Genomic DNA, 15097 nt, shown 5'->3' on the forward strand with positions numbered 1-15097 from the left:
ATTTTTTCAAGCAGCCTTTATGGACTGAATGTTTGTTTTTCCCTAACCCTCCCTGTGATGATATTTGGAGATGGAGGAGATAGTTAGGATTAGGTGAGGTCATGGAGGTGGAGCCCTCATACATGAGATTAGTGTCCACGCACAAAAACTGACAGGAAATCCTGCATCCCTCTCTGCTCTCTGCCACAGTAAAATACAGCAGCAGTTTGCTGCCTACGACCAGAGGACTCTGACCAGAACCCACAACAGCATCCAGATCTCAGCCTTCCAGCTTCTAGAACTTTGAACAATAAATGTCTCTTGTTTATCAGCTGCCCAGACTACGGCATTTTGTTGTATCAGCCCAAATGAATGAAGACACAGCCCAGGCAAATAGGCAATCTGTTCTAAACTGTGTTCCTAGTGCCTATGCTATGGAAAGCTTTCAGAAGATACTCAAAATGTTTGCAGACTATCTCTAGAGAAGTATGAACTCTAAAAGGAAGTGACCAGGGACAAAGGAGCATTTATGGCAGTGATGGTGAACCTGTGGCAAGCATGCTATAGCTGGCTGTTTGTTATCACTGAAAGCTCTAAAAGGTTCTCCATCACTAATTTATATCATGGCTTCATTGTGTAATAAGATAGGAGGAAAAGTAATCTCCAAGATGTGACCATTACTGTAGTTATCTCCAGGTGATAAGATTAAAGGTTACTTTTGACTCCTTTTGGTTTATCTAACCATTCTAAATGTTTAGTGACTAAATACTGCATATGATATATATAAGAGAGAAACCATCATAAGAGATATATGTAAGATATATATCTCATAAGAGATATATGTATGCCTATCTCTATATATCTTTGGTAACATGAAGACACACAGAATAACATTTTTGCCTATAATAAATAAGCCATAGCAGCATGAGGAAAAGTGAACTCAGGGTCTTTGGGACCAGAGTTAGTCTCTAGGAATGCAATCCTTCATCCCCAAACCAGCACTCTGGTAGGAAACAGACGCTCAGAGGCACACATCTGCCCAGAGCCCCGAGGAGCTGATTGTTATATGAGATGTGTTGAGCACCACAGCCTGGAGAGAAAACGTCTGAAGATTGGATGTCACTTGGCCAGTCTTGACAAATCCTCTGGCGACAGCCCTTGTCTGGGAAAGGGGGGGGAAATCTCACAAGAAGTAGAAATAGTTAATGATACAGAAGGCTCAGAAGGCAGCTCAGGAAGCCCTCAGGGAGAAATCAGTGGAAACACCAGGCCTGAGAAAAACACAGCAGCCCTACCCCACAGCTTCAGTTTTCTCTTCTGTTAAAAGGAGATAAAATTGTTCAGCATAGTGTGAGAATGTAACACAAACACTGTCTACCTGACACATAGTAGATGCTCAGTAAATGCTTTCATGCATTCCCCACCTTCCAGGTGGAGAAATAAGGCATGTACAGCTGAAAAGATGAGTCACAACAGGGTAGCATTCAATACTGCGGCCTCTGCAATGAGGATCCCCAGGCTGGAAAAATCTCTGCCTCACCCATGATGCCCGTGAGATGCAATGTGCCATAGAGTTGCCATGATCCTCAGTTTCTTCACCTGTAAAATAGAATTCATAATCTACTTCCTAGAGTGTCTTTAGGATGAAATGAGATAAAAATATAAAATATTCATCACAGAATCTATTCCACAGCTAATATGCACCTAAAATGAATTAGCTGCTATTACAATTCATTAAAATGGATAAGAATAAAGGAGAAAGTTCTATTTCCACTCAGATGATGGGCAGGGTATCAAGATAAACTAAGAGGATAATCTGATCACCATCAAACCACTTCCCTCTTCTACGCATGCGTTGTGAGGGCAAGTGTGCACATGCGCACACGCCGTTCCCCCATAGTCTTCCCATAACTACATCACACTTTGCTTAGAAGCATTCAATGACTTCCCGTTACCCTTGGAATAAAATCCAAGTACCTTATGCCCATGTTTCTTTATGGGTCCTGAACACATATTCTGCCTTGTATGTGCAACCTACACCATCTTTAAATACTTCCTCCCTGAGCACATCACGTCTCTGAACCTTTTCATAAAGTGGCCGTTCTGCCTGGTATGCCCTTCCAGGGGTCTCTTTTCCCCCTGTCTACATTTCTGGGCAAAATGTCTCCCTGCAAACGTATCCTTCTAGTCTGAAATCATCTGGTCACTTCTGAATGGCCTTCCATATTTGTTCCCCCATTGTGCCAAGCTGAGAGAAGATCTTTCATAGCACTCCTCAGCAATCCTGAGCTTTAAAGCTGCCTCAGTCCCTAGTGAAACAGGAACATGTCTTAGTTAAGTCTGCTTAATCCCCATAAGGTCCTTTGTGAATGCCAACAATAACCCAATAATTCAAATACTCAACAAATCGATGTCTATACGCTTCCTGTTGGTTAAGAGCACTTACCTCCTGAAGTGTATATTTTACCTCTTACCTTATATGTTCATTGTTAGTCTTCTCCGTGAGCATGCAGTTCAGGGACTGTGCCTCACTTACATACAGTGCCTAACAGGCTCACCACAGACTGTGTTTAATAATCATCAGGAAAAGAAACAAGAAAAAGAAGGAGGAAGATGTTGATTCTGACTTGAAGGATCAGAAGGATTTTGATAAGATGATGAAGTTGGAGATCATCCCAACATACCATTCAGTAAAAACCAAGGAAGAATCACTTTTCATCAGCTGAAGAGCTCCGATGGGCTCTCAGCATTCACCAGGAAGGACAGTGCCACAGGGCTGCCAGGGAAGATGTACAGCCCCAGTGGAGAGATTCGTGTCCAAACTAAGGAAGCCACAGAAAGTTCTCTGGAGACCAAAGAATCATTTCAATGGAGTGATTCCACCTTGAGAAAGCATGAGCTGCATAGCTGCAGTTTCTCCAGGATTTTGTATTAATTATTTCCTGGCCCTAGGCACTCTATGCTAATTGCTCTCAATTGAACTGCTCCATGTTTATGTTTGTGTTAGCAGAAGCTGGGGAGAATTGTCATTTTTTTAAAAGACAGTAAAGTTCCTAAGACACTGTGTTGACCTTCCAGAGTAGACCAGTTGCACAGAGCTTGTGAATACCAAGAAGCATCTTCAAATATCACATTGACATGCATATGTTCTCCTCTACTTCTGAGAGGGAAGTAAATGTTTGGCTGTGTTTTCCCTCCTTCTGCATGTTTTCCATCTCTAGCCTCTGTTGCAGGAGATTTCCTTAGTCCAAGCTCCCTAAAGCAAAGTTTCCCCCACAACGCTTCTGAAAGTACACAGGGGTCAGTGATAAAGGTAAAAGAAAAATTCACTGGAAAAAAAATCCTGCTCAAACTACAAAGCTATGAGGTAAGAAATATAATCTGCATTTTAAAGATAACAAAATTATAACAGATGGGTTTATACAGCCATAAAATAATATATTATGGAGTTATTTAAAATTATACTTACAAAAGTATGTAATACTAATTCAGTTCTTGTGGTATGATGTTCATAGGGAAAAATAAAGTGTACTGTGTGAATGTAAATGTTTATGCAAAGATGAACACGAAGAAGATCCTGAAAGGATAACACTATGGTCAGAATGGTAGGTCCCCTCAAATTCAGATGTTGAAACCCTAACCTCCAAGGCAATGACACTAAGAAGTGGGGCCACTGGGGGTGATTAAATCATGAAGGTGGAGTACTGATAAATGGCATTTGTGTCCTTATCAAAGGAGCTTGTTTACTTCTTCCACCTTCTGAAGACACAATGAGAAGGCATCATCTATGAGAATGCAGGGCCTCAGCAGACACTGAATCTGCTGGCACTTGATCTTGGACTTACCTCCTCTAAACTGTAAGCAATACATTTCTGTTTTTTATAAGCCACCTAATTAATGCACCACCTAAACAAACTATGACTAATAGTCCACAATGTTATCAATAACTTACTTTGGTTTTTTTTGCTTTTTTGTTTTGTTTTTCTTCCGGTACCAGAAATCGAAGTCACAACCTTGTGCTTGCCAGGCAGGCGCTTTTGCCACTGAGCTAAATCCCCAGCCCCCAATAACTTACTTTGGATAATTAAATTTGGTGGTTGTGGACTTCTCTCCTACCTTTAATCATTTTGTATTTCCCAGTTTTTCCAAGGTAAGGAGGGGCTGTGTCACTAATAAGAGGTGGCTCTGTTTGGACACACGCTCATACAATAAGGGGCTCGGTTTAGTTTGCAAATAGTCAAACCAGGATTCTAGTCCCAGCTCCGCTAATTTCAAGTGCTATGACCTGGGGAAAATAAGTTAACACATCTAAACTTCAATTTTCACATCTACAAAAGGGACAATGTGACGTATCGCATAGGGTTGTTCTGAGGATTAAGTGAGAAGTTGTACTTAAAGTATTTAGCACACTGCCTAGTACATAGTATGTTCCTATAGGTGGCAGATCAATAAATGGAGGCTACCTGGTCTCAAGAGCATGATCATTACCCTACTCCACGCCTCTTCAAATGCAATCCAGATTCCTATCACAATCTTCTGGGCAGCAGAGCCCACAATCGGCAATTCTGAGTTAGGGAACAATTCCTGCTCAGGGGATCACTCTCGCTCCCATGCCTGCACAATTACACCACTCGACTTCCATTTCTCAGGGGAACCAGGCCTCCACTGCACAGCTGTACACTAATAGCTTCAAGGGGCAGGGAGTTCTTTCCTTCATGTGATTAATGAGACTTAAATTGGCCGAGTGATAGATGAGTTATCCTAAAGACATCAAATATTTAAAGCTGAATTCTCCTTTGACAAAAATAGTCTATGGATTTCAGGAGCTGCCACCCCAAATCCCTGTTAGCTAGCACATGAAATCTGCCCATGCTGAATGAATTCTTGCTTAGCCTTCACCAACACTGAGGACTTAGATACCCTTTTCTCCTCTTGCTGCTCCTATGGAGCCAGAGTTTGTGCTTTACATCTTTATCTTAAGTGACCAGACTTGTTTATAGCTGCTCCAAATAATTATGTTTGAATGCATTTGCATTTAGCACACCCTAGACCATGCACTCTTCTGATTAAGAGTTTCTAAATGCAGTTCTTTCCTGGAAATGAGGCTTAAGTGGATTTTTTCACTTAAACAAGCTACTGTCCCAAATATCCACACAGACCTTGGGGAGAAGTTCCTGACCACGTCCGACTCCCTTGATACTGACTCCTCTTCCAGGGATACTCACTGCCCCTGTACCTGCATTCACCTGCTAGTCCTTGAGTGTCTTCCTGATTTCTCACCTCTCACCCAATCTTCACCATTTCTTCAAGTCCAAGAGGAAAGGTAGCCTGCACTGTGAGATCACCCCAGATCACACTGATCTCCTGTCTCTTCTCTGATCCCCTAGACTGGATGATGGGAAAGTATTTCATAAAAGGTCAGATAGTAGATACTCTAACCCTGGAAGGTCATATATCCCTGTCCCAACTATTCAACCTGTTGCTATAGCACAGACAGACAACATGTGAATGAAAGAGTATGGCCATGGCCTAATAAAACTTTATTTACAAAGACAGAAGCAAACAGGAGTTGTTTTACTAGTTGTCATTTCCTGACTGTTGCTGCCAGAAATCTGTAGTGCCTGCTCTTAATGCCCTGCTCAGATCTCCTTTCCCAGACCCTGATGATGCTGTTAGCTAACGGCCCACAGCTGCCCAGTTCTCAGCCTCGGCTATGAGGGGAGGAGATCTCTCCTAGAAAATTACTTTACCCAACCCAGCTAGACATTCTTGTCGCATGACTCCATCATTCTTTTGGTCCTTTGCTATACACATTTTAACCCCATACTCACACTTGGCTTTTTTATTTTAATAAACAAAGAATTCTAAGAGGAAACGAACCTGGTTAGAGACCAAGACAGCCTAGAAATAGGAGTTAAAAGTGAACTAGATGGTTTAGTCAGCAATATGTATTGAGCCTCTACCAAGTGCCAGACAGTATACGAGGTAGAGAGATTAAACAGGATTACATCAGGCAAGGTTCCTCTTCTTTCAAAAACCATACTCTGATAGAACAGTATCTTTCAACCAGGACAATCGTACACCCTTTACCCCCTTAGGAGGTATTGGACAATGACTGGAGACCATTTTGGTTGTCAAAACTACTGAGGAAGGTGCTGCTAGCATGCAATGGATAGAGGACAGGGCTGCTGCTAAACATCTAGAGTGCATCTATGGGATGCCCCACAGCAAAGGGTTACCTGGTCCATGGCATCGATAATGTTGAGAAGTACCATAATAGTGACAGTAAACAAGTAAATTAAGATTTCAAGGCATGAACCCGAGCTAATCTTCCTCTTAGCATTTGCTCTTTTTTTGTACCAGAAGTCAAACTCAGGACCTCGTGGTTGCCAGGAAGGCACTGTGCCACCGAGCTATATCTCCAGCTGCACTTGCTCTTGATCTATAAATAGATTTGCATTACATGAGCCATCCATATCTACAAATGGAGGCATGGGCTTTTTTTCCTACCCTTTCCTCCAGACATACCCACCAAGGAGTGGAGGTCTTGGCTTTACCTTGGGGCCAATAGGTGACAAACTGTCTGATTTCTGTACATTGCAAAGCTTATTCGGATGCTCAGTTTATTACTTGTTATCATTAATCAACTTCATCCTCCTTTTGTAATGAGAGATGCATTGATTTGTTTATTCAGTCAGTTTACATATCTTATCATTTATTTATTCCACCTCATTTCACAAAGGATTTGAGGCAGCAAGGAAAATATAAACAATCATACATCTAGAACAAGGAAAGCATAAATTAGTACAGAGGTGTGTAGGGTTTTTAACATTGTTGTTATCATCTATTTAGAATCTCTACCCCAGAGCTCTGTCCAGTAAATATACCACACACAAACACACCCTTCCTGTTGCAATGACCCTGTTCAGTTTGTGAGATTTGGGTGACATTGGCTCCCCTCATGGCCAACAGTGAACACTTGACCTCCAATTGACCCATCAGAGCACCATTTCCCCTTGGTCTGAGTGCTGGTCTGAACATAGGCATGTGATTTATCATAGACTAATCATAGACCAAAAGTTTTCCCAAAGTTGTAGAAAAATGTACTCCCTCCTTCTCTGGGGCCCGGAGCCCTCAGAGCAGTCCTAGGCTAAGCCTGCAAGTAGCTGCCTTGACAGTACAGAGAAAGAGCCAGTCTGAAAATTAAGCCACAAGAAGCCCACAAAATTAGAGGTGCAGAGACAAAGTCAGAGGCCTGAGAACACTTGTTGCGATCTAGCTCTGCCTACAGATCACACACGGCCCATTAAATTCCTCTTTGCGCTTGTCCTGGTTTTCTGTCACTGGATCCAAAAAGATCCTGACATAGTACAGGGCACAGGCCAACATGAGAGGAAAATAGAAAACAGGGGGCAAGAGATGAAGGTCGACAGAGTTTCAAACTTGGTTGTGCTCTTTGAGATAGACAAGATGAAAAGGAAAAGTTGGTTAAGTGTATCGGTTTGTTTTGATTTGCTTTTTTCAGTAGTGAAGATACAACCAAGGACCTCTCCTGAGATACATATCCAGCCCCTTTTGAAGTTTTTATTCTGAGATAGGGTCTTGCTAAGTCAATAAGTAGCCCAGATTTGGTTCAAACTTGCAATCCTCCAGCCTCAGCCTCCCAGGGTGCTGGGATCACGGGTAAGCCACACAGCCGGCTTGCATTATTCTTCTTATGTGTAAAGTGAAAACATTCAAGCTCCTTAAGAGAAGCAAGCCCTTTCCCTAGCACACAACAGACTTTGTGGAAGGAATGCTAAGCAAGATAGTGGATGGCGTCTTCACAGATGGACATTCTTCCGAAATCCAATTCTAGGGTATACGAAGCTCTCTTTAAAGACTATTATTGCCAGGCATTGTGGGACATGCCTATAGTAGGATAGTATAGTCTGGGACATGCCTATAGTAGGAAGATCTCTGGGAGTTTGAGCCTGCCTGGGCTACATATTGAGTTCTAGGCCAGCCTGAACCACATAGCAAGACTCTGCCTCAAAAAATAATGATAATGATGATGATGACACTGTTACAGACACCAAGGGACTCTCCCTGATATGACCAATTTAATTGTGTGGGATAGAGAGGCAATGTGGTCTGAGAATGCATGTTTCCAAACTTCTCTCTACATTTGAACATTCCAGAAACTAGTCCCAAAATGCTGTAGTAATGTTCAGCCCTTTCCTACCCTTTCCTTCTCAGATATATGTTCATTCATACTAACTTCTGAATGGTCCACTCTTCCTTAGCAAAGAGGGAAAGTAAAGAGACTTGGAAATTCTGCCCCTCAGCCCTGAGAAGGGCTGGCAGAGGCACCTGCAGATGTCATAGCTGTCCTTGAGCATGCCCCTACTTGTCACCTCCTGTCACCATGATTAATTCAAGCTGTTGGGATCTTACATTACCATTAGGTTATCACCACACTGAAAATCTCCAGTGGCTCTCACCCAAGTAACACACTGTTCCAAGGAACCTGTCCTTATGAACAAACAATCAAAACTGCCACTACAGTCATCTTGGAGTGGTGCTGCTCTAATATGATGCATTCCAAACACATGCTTCACTCAAGTGCTATACAAAGGCAAGTCTGAAGCAAAACCTAGCTGAGGGCACTATGAGAGACAGCATTTGTTTGTTTCATTTTTGTTTCGTTTGTTTTAGCTGCCCTGGGAAATGTGCCAAGGGCTTTATGTGCATTTTCTCATTTCATCTGCACAGGGATCAAAGGCATTGGATAGTTTCACCATGTCCTAGGGGAGGAAGGAAAGATTATGTATCTTTCCCAAGGTCACACTATTATCACACTATTAGCAAGGGACCAAAGCCATAGATTTGTGCCCATGTGAGATGGACCTCCAAGCCCACGCCTGGCCTGTGCCCCAGATCCCAGACAGTAGGCATCATGGAGCCATAAGCAAGCAGAAGAACCACCTGTCCCTGCAGTCCATCCACCCAAACAATCCTTCCTTGCAGGGCCACAAGGAAATCAAACCATCAAAATATGACACTTGGGAAAGGCTGAACCTTAATTACTCTCACCAAAGTAAGAACTAGTTGCCCAAATAGTTAGGACCCATACGACCATGTCTTTCACACTATAGTTTAGGACCAGCCACATCAACAACTCATGGGTAAAGGAGAAGGCTGCTAAATGTGTACGTATCACAGCCCCAGCCCCAGCCCCAGCTCTGCTTCCCCAACATCACCATCCCAAAGGAATGAGGCCCAGCAGAGGGAACTCACACTAACGAGCATCTGCAGAGGCCCTGTCCCATGTCAGGCAGAAGCTAGGTGCCTTATCACAATCATCATGGTTGTCATGGGACCTATAACAGCCTCCTGAAGTCTGTTTCCCATGGAGTTGAATGAACAGTAAAAAAGAGCTATAGTAGATGCTCAATAAGTAATGGTTGAAATAGGAATCCCATTTAGAGTATAATAGGCCCTTCCTGTTGATAGCCTCTGCATCCATAGATTCAGCGAACTGCAGACAAAATATTCCCCCAAATTGCATTTGTCCTAAAAATATATATACTGCCTGTCATTGTCATTACCCCCTAGACTAGTGACAGAGAACCTTTCAGAGTTTTCAATGATAACAAACAGCAGGCCGTGGCATGTGTACCACAGGCTTGCCACCACTGCCGTTCACAACACAATATAACAGCTACTTAAGTAACATTTATACTGTATTAGGTATTATACACAATCTGGAGATCAAAGCATATGGAAGAAAAAAGAATGAAATCATATCATTTGCAGGAAAATGGACAGGACTAGAGATCCTCAGTTTAAGAGAAATAAGACAGAAAGTTAAGTATTACCTGTTTTCCTTTGTATGAGAAACCAAATGGAAGGAAGAAAGGGAGGGAGGGAGGGAGAGAGGGAGGGAAGGAGTGAGACAGGAAGGGAGGAGGGAAGGGTGAAAGGAAACCAGAAAGTAGACTTTTATGAATTTTTTTTTTTTTTTTTTTTTGGTACCAGGAATCAAGCTCATGACTTCAGGCTTGCCAGGCAAGCACTTATGCCGCTGAGCTATATCCCCGGCCCTGAAAGTAGACTTTTAAAAATGGGGAAGGGCACCTGTGGGAGTGAAGAGGAAAGGGAGATGGTAGTAATGGTACTGCAAACAATCCAGAAGCAGCCATGCCCACAGCTACCCCCAGCCAACACCGCACCATGTACTCCACACCCTGGCCGCATCAAACCACCAACTCTTAGCCAGCTCTACATTTTGGTTCCCCTCAGCACAGAGCCACAGGGGTAATGACCAACAAACTGAGCTAACCATGGACAAGCCCAGTGCCCTGGGAGAGAAGGTAAGCCCTAAAGGGTCAGCAGCTTCAGGGAGAAACAACAATGGGCCAGTAGTGCTAGACCGTCTGTAATAATAGTGTGGGTTTTTACCCCAACAGTGACTTCTTCATCGCAGAATAGAGTTAGAGGAGAAACCCAGTGCAGCACCCACCATACTGCCAGAGACAGTTTAATCAAGCACCATTTAGGGGAGGGATTGATGTGTGAGCCTGAGCCACACAACCACTACACTACAGATTCCCTGCAGGACTTTCAGTATTACCCTATCATAGTGACTGGGTGAGAGACAGCCATGGCGGACAGATGCAGAGCAGGTAAGGGCTAGACATAGATCCCCTGAGAAGCTCAAGCTTACCTGGTGAGCACATGGGAGCCACTCTCTGTGGTGGGAGGCCAACACCAGTGAGTATGGCTTCCAAAAGTCACTGGATCTAAAATTGACAGCATTGAGTCCACTACCTACATCCAGCAGAGACCACCATAGACAGCTGTCACCATCAGGGGTTATAGGAGGGGCCTCTGGAGGGGAAGGCACCTCTCAAACCCACAGGCTATTGAGCCGGGTTGGGAGAACTTGGATTTTCTGAATTCCAAGATAGTGTAGGTCCTGGAAGAAAACCAATCATTTGGAAATATAGAGGAATTTTGGACCCAATTTTCTCCTTTATTATTGGAGGGTGGTGGAGGGCTTTTTTTCTGATTTCCTTCTTCTTTGTTTGTTTTGGTCTTTTTTCTCTTCTTTTCACTCTTTTTTTTAGTTTTTCCTTTATCATTCTTTTTCCTTTAGTTTGCTCTGTGTTTTGTCTTTTTTCTCCCTTGTTTTTTTCTGTTACTTTTATCTAATACTATTAATTGTATTTTACTCTTCAATAAGATCCTTTATTTCACTTTTATCATCTCCTTCTTTTCTTTCATCAGTTAATTTTTCAAATTTTACTTTTCTCATGCTCCTGTTCCACACTCTTTCTATTCTTACTAGTATAACAATTAAGGTGTATAAATCCACAGACAGTTCACTCTATGCTGTCACTGTTGAATACTGTTAAGTTCTATTGTTAGTGGAAGTAAAGTTGTTCCATTTAGTAGGTATTAACTGTATGTCAATATTTGATTTGTCTTAGAGTTTTTGCTATAACCATAGATTGGTGTCATTAACAGGTCATTGTCATTAATCTATGGTTATTGCTATAACTATAGATTGGTATCATTAATAATTAACAATATTGCAGCCTATACCCAGTGAACTGTATACTAAGCCAAATACAATGTAGCATCCCCTCCCAAACAAACGGAGGTGAGGATTTTAGGGCATTTGAAGCCATAAAAGCAAACAGTTTCCAACTCAGACTGATATGTCCTCAAAACTATCTTTCAGAATTGTTGGGAAAACAAGATATTTCTAGGATAAAGAGATTAATGACCACCAAATCAGCCCTCTAAAAAATTCACAATGTTATCCTAAAAAGAGATAATGAAGCTAACAATGCCAAAAAGTCTACAAGAATGAATATACCAGGTAGGTTGAGCAATTAAGTAGAAGAGAAAGAAAGAGAATCAGCAACAGGCAATAGTGACAAAAGTAAGTCAATGTCTATCAGAAATAACTCCCACTGCGAATGATCTGAACTCCCCAATCAAAAAACACAGATTTGCAGAATGGCTCAAGAAACAAAATCCAATGGCATGCTGTGTACAAGAAACACATTTAACTCAAAAAAATTCATAGACTTAAAGTTAAAGGATGGAAAACTATATTCCATGTAAAGAGAACCAAAAACAAGCAGGAGTAGCTACCCTATTATCAGACAAAGTGGATTGACCAGAAGAACTAAAGAAAGTCACTACCTATTGGTTAAGGCAATAATTCAACAGGAAAAGATAATAATTATTAATATGCATGCACCAAGGAATTGTCAATCCAAACTTCATAAATCAAACACTACTGTATATAAAAGACCACATAAACATCAATACAACTGCAGTAGGGGACCTCAATAACCCACTATCACAAACAGGTCAACTAGACAAAAAAAAAAAATCAACAAAAAAAACCATAGTTAAAACAAACCTCCAAACAAATAAATTTAACAGATATCTATAGAGTGTTCCACTCAACAACAGAATACTCATTCTCCTTAGCAGCATGTGGAACTTTCTCCAAATTAGGCCATATGCTAGCCAAGAAAGCATCCTTAAGTAAATGCAAAAGAATGGAAATTATACCATACATATTAACAGATCATAGTGCAATGAAACTAGAATTGAATGGCAAAAGAAACCAATTATGCAAATACATGGAAATTAAACAATATATTCTTAAATAATCAATGGATTACAGAAGAAATCAAGGAAGAAATTATACAGCTCCTAGAATTAAATGATAATGCCAGCACAACATACCAGAACTTATGGGACACAATAAAAGCAGTCCTAAGAGAAAAGTTTTACAGTATGAGTGCCCAAAGATAAGAGATAAGAGAGTGAACCCAAATAAATAACATAATGATACACCTCAAGGTCCTAGAAAAACAAGAACAACCCAAATTCAAAGACAATACAAAGATGGAAATTATAAAAATCAGAGCAGAAATCAATGAACTGGAAACTTAAAAAAACAAAGTAAAGAATCAATGAAGCAAAGAGCTAGTTCTTGGAAAGAATAAACAAAATAGACAAATCCTTCACTAATATTGCCAATAAAAGGAAAGAAAAAATTCAAAGCAATACAATTAGAAATTAAAATGGTGAAATTACAACAAACACTGCTGAAATCTAGATTATTAGCAACTACTTCACAAACCTTTACACCAATAAATTGGAGAGCTCAGAAGAAATGAATAGATTCCTAAGTACGTATGAATTACCAAAATTGAACGAAGATTTAAAAGCTCTACATAATCCAATAATAGGCAATGAAATTGAAGCAGTAATAAAAATAAAAGTCCCTACCAACTGAGAAAAGCCCTATCCTATGGATTCACTGCTGAATTCTACTTCAGGGAAGGACAGATGCTAATACTCCCCAAACTCTTCAATGAAATTGAGAGCGACTTAGTATTTCCTAGCTCATTGCTGAAAACTACCATTACCCTAATTCCAGAATCAGAAGAAGATACAACCAAAAGAAAACTAAAGCCCAATCTCTTTAATGAACATACATGCAAAAATTCTCAACAATATACTAGCAAACAGGATGCAACAAATCATCAAAAAGAACATATGTCATGACAAAGTAGGCTTCACCCCAAGGATGCAAGGATAGTTTGACATATGCAAATCAATAAATGTAATCCATCACATAAACAGAAACAAAGCCAAAATCAAATGATCATCTCAATAGATGCAGGAAAAGCCTTGAAAATGTCCAAAATCCACTCGTCATAAAAACCCTGAAAAAATAGGTATGGAAGGACCTTATCTAGTCTGATAAAAGCCGTTTATGACAAATCTACTGCCAACAGCATATTAAATAGGGAAAAACTGGAAACTTTCCCTCTAAAATTAGGAATAAGACAAGGATGTCCACCATCACCACTCCTGTTCATAGTTCTTGAAATATTAGCCAAAGGTAAGAGGAACAAATAAAAGGGATATGTATAGGACAGGAGGAAATCAAATTATCATTATTTGCAGATGACATGATCCTCTACATGGAAGATCCAAAAATTACCCACTAGAATTAGTCGCCAAATTCAGCAATGTAGCAGGACACAAAATCAACACAAAACAATCAACAGTGCTCCTGTATACTAAAAATTAACTCACTGAGAAAAATATTAGGAAAAAAATCACTGACAATAGCATCAGGAAAAATTAAATACTTAGGAATTAACCTAACCAAGGGAGTGAAAAATGTCTGCAATGTAAACTACTCACTCTAAAACAAAAGAGAGATTAAAGAGGACATCAGAAAATGAAGATATCCACTGTGCCTGTAAAGAACCAATACAGTCAAAATGGCTATATTTCCAAAACTGATCTATAAATTTAACACAATCCCAACCAAAATACCAACAGCATTCCTCATAGATCTAGAAAAAACAATCCTAAATTGCATATGGAGCCAGAAAGGATCCAGAATAGCAAAAGCAATCCTGGGTAACAGAAACAAAGCAGGCATATCACCACAATTCCCAATTTGAAGTTATATTGTAAAGCTACAATGTTTAAAAAAAAACAACATGGCACAAAAACACACTTGTGGAGAAATGGAACTGGACAGAGGGAGTAGAAATAGCCCCAGGCTATTCAGCTATTTGATCTTTGACAAAGGGACCAAAAACACATATGGGAGGAAAGAAAGTCTCTTCAATAAATGGTGCTAGGAAGACTGGATATCAACCTGCAGAAGTTTTAGTCTAGACTCATATCTCTCACTATCTATTTAAAATCAAAATGGATCAAAGATCTAAATGTTGCAACAGAAATAGTTAATCTTCTAGAAGATAAAATAAGAAGGACTCTTGAAAACATAGGGACGAGTGAGGACATTTTGAACTGAATCTCAATGGCACCAGAAATAGGACCAAAAGTAACAAATGGGGTAATATCATATTAAAATCTTCTGCTCATTAAAAGAACCAATCAACAGAATGAAGAGATAACCTACAGAATAGCAAAAAAAAAAAAGTCCAATTATTCATCAGACAGAAAACTAAACTCTAGTATATATAAAGAACACATAAAAAAAGCTATGTTTAAAAAATGGGCAACTGAGGGCTGGAGATTTAGCTCAGCAGCACAGCACCTGCCTGGCAAGTGCAAG

At 40.5% G+C, this 15097-nt stretch overlaps 1 protein-coding gene across 2 annotated transcripts in view; it reads right to left on the minus strand.

The window, feature by feature from the left end:
• The window catches only part of Shisa9 (shisa family member 9), a 279705-nt gene that overhangs the window by 228281 nt on the left and 36327 nt on the right, over positions 1–15097 (minus strand). The window lies entirely within an intron of this gene.

The sequence above is a fragment of the Chinchilla lanigera genome, unplaced genomic scaffold (assembly GCF_000276665.1).
Source record: "Chinchilla lanigera isolate Chin_1 unplaced genomic scaffold, ChiLan1.0 scaffold00041, whole genome shotgun sequence".
NCBI lineage: Eukaryota > Metazoa > Chordata > Mammalia > Rodentia > Chinchillidae > Chinchilla > Chinchilla lanigera.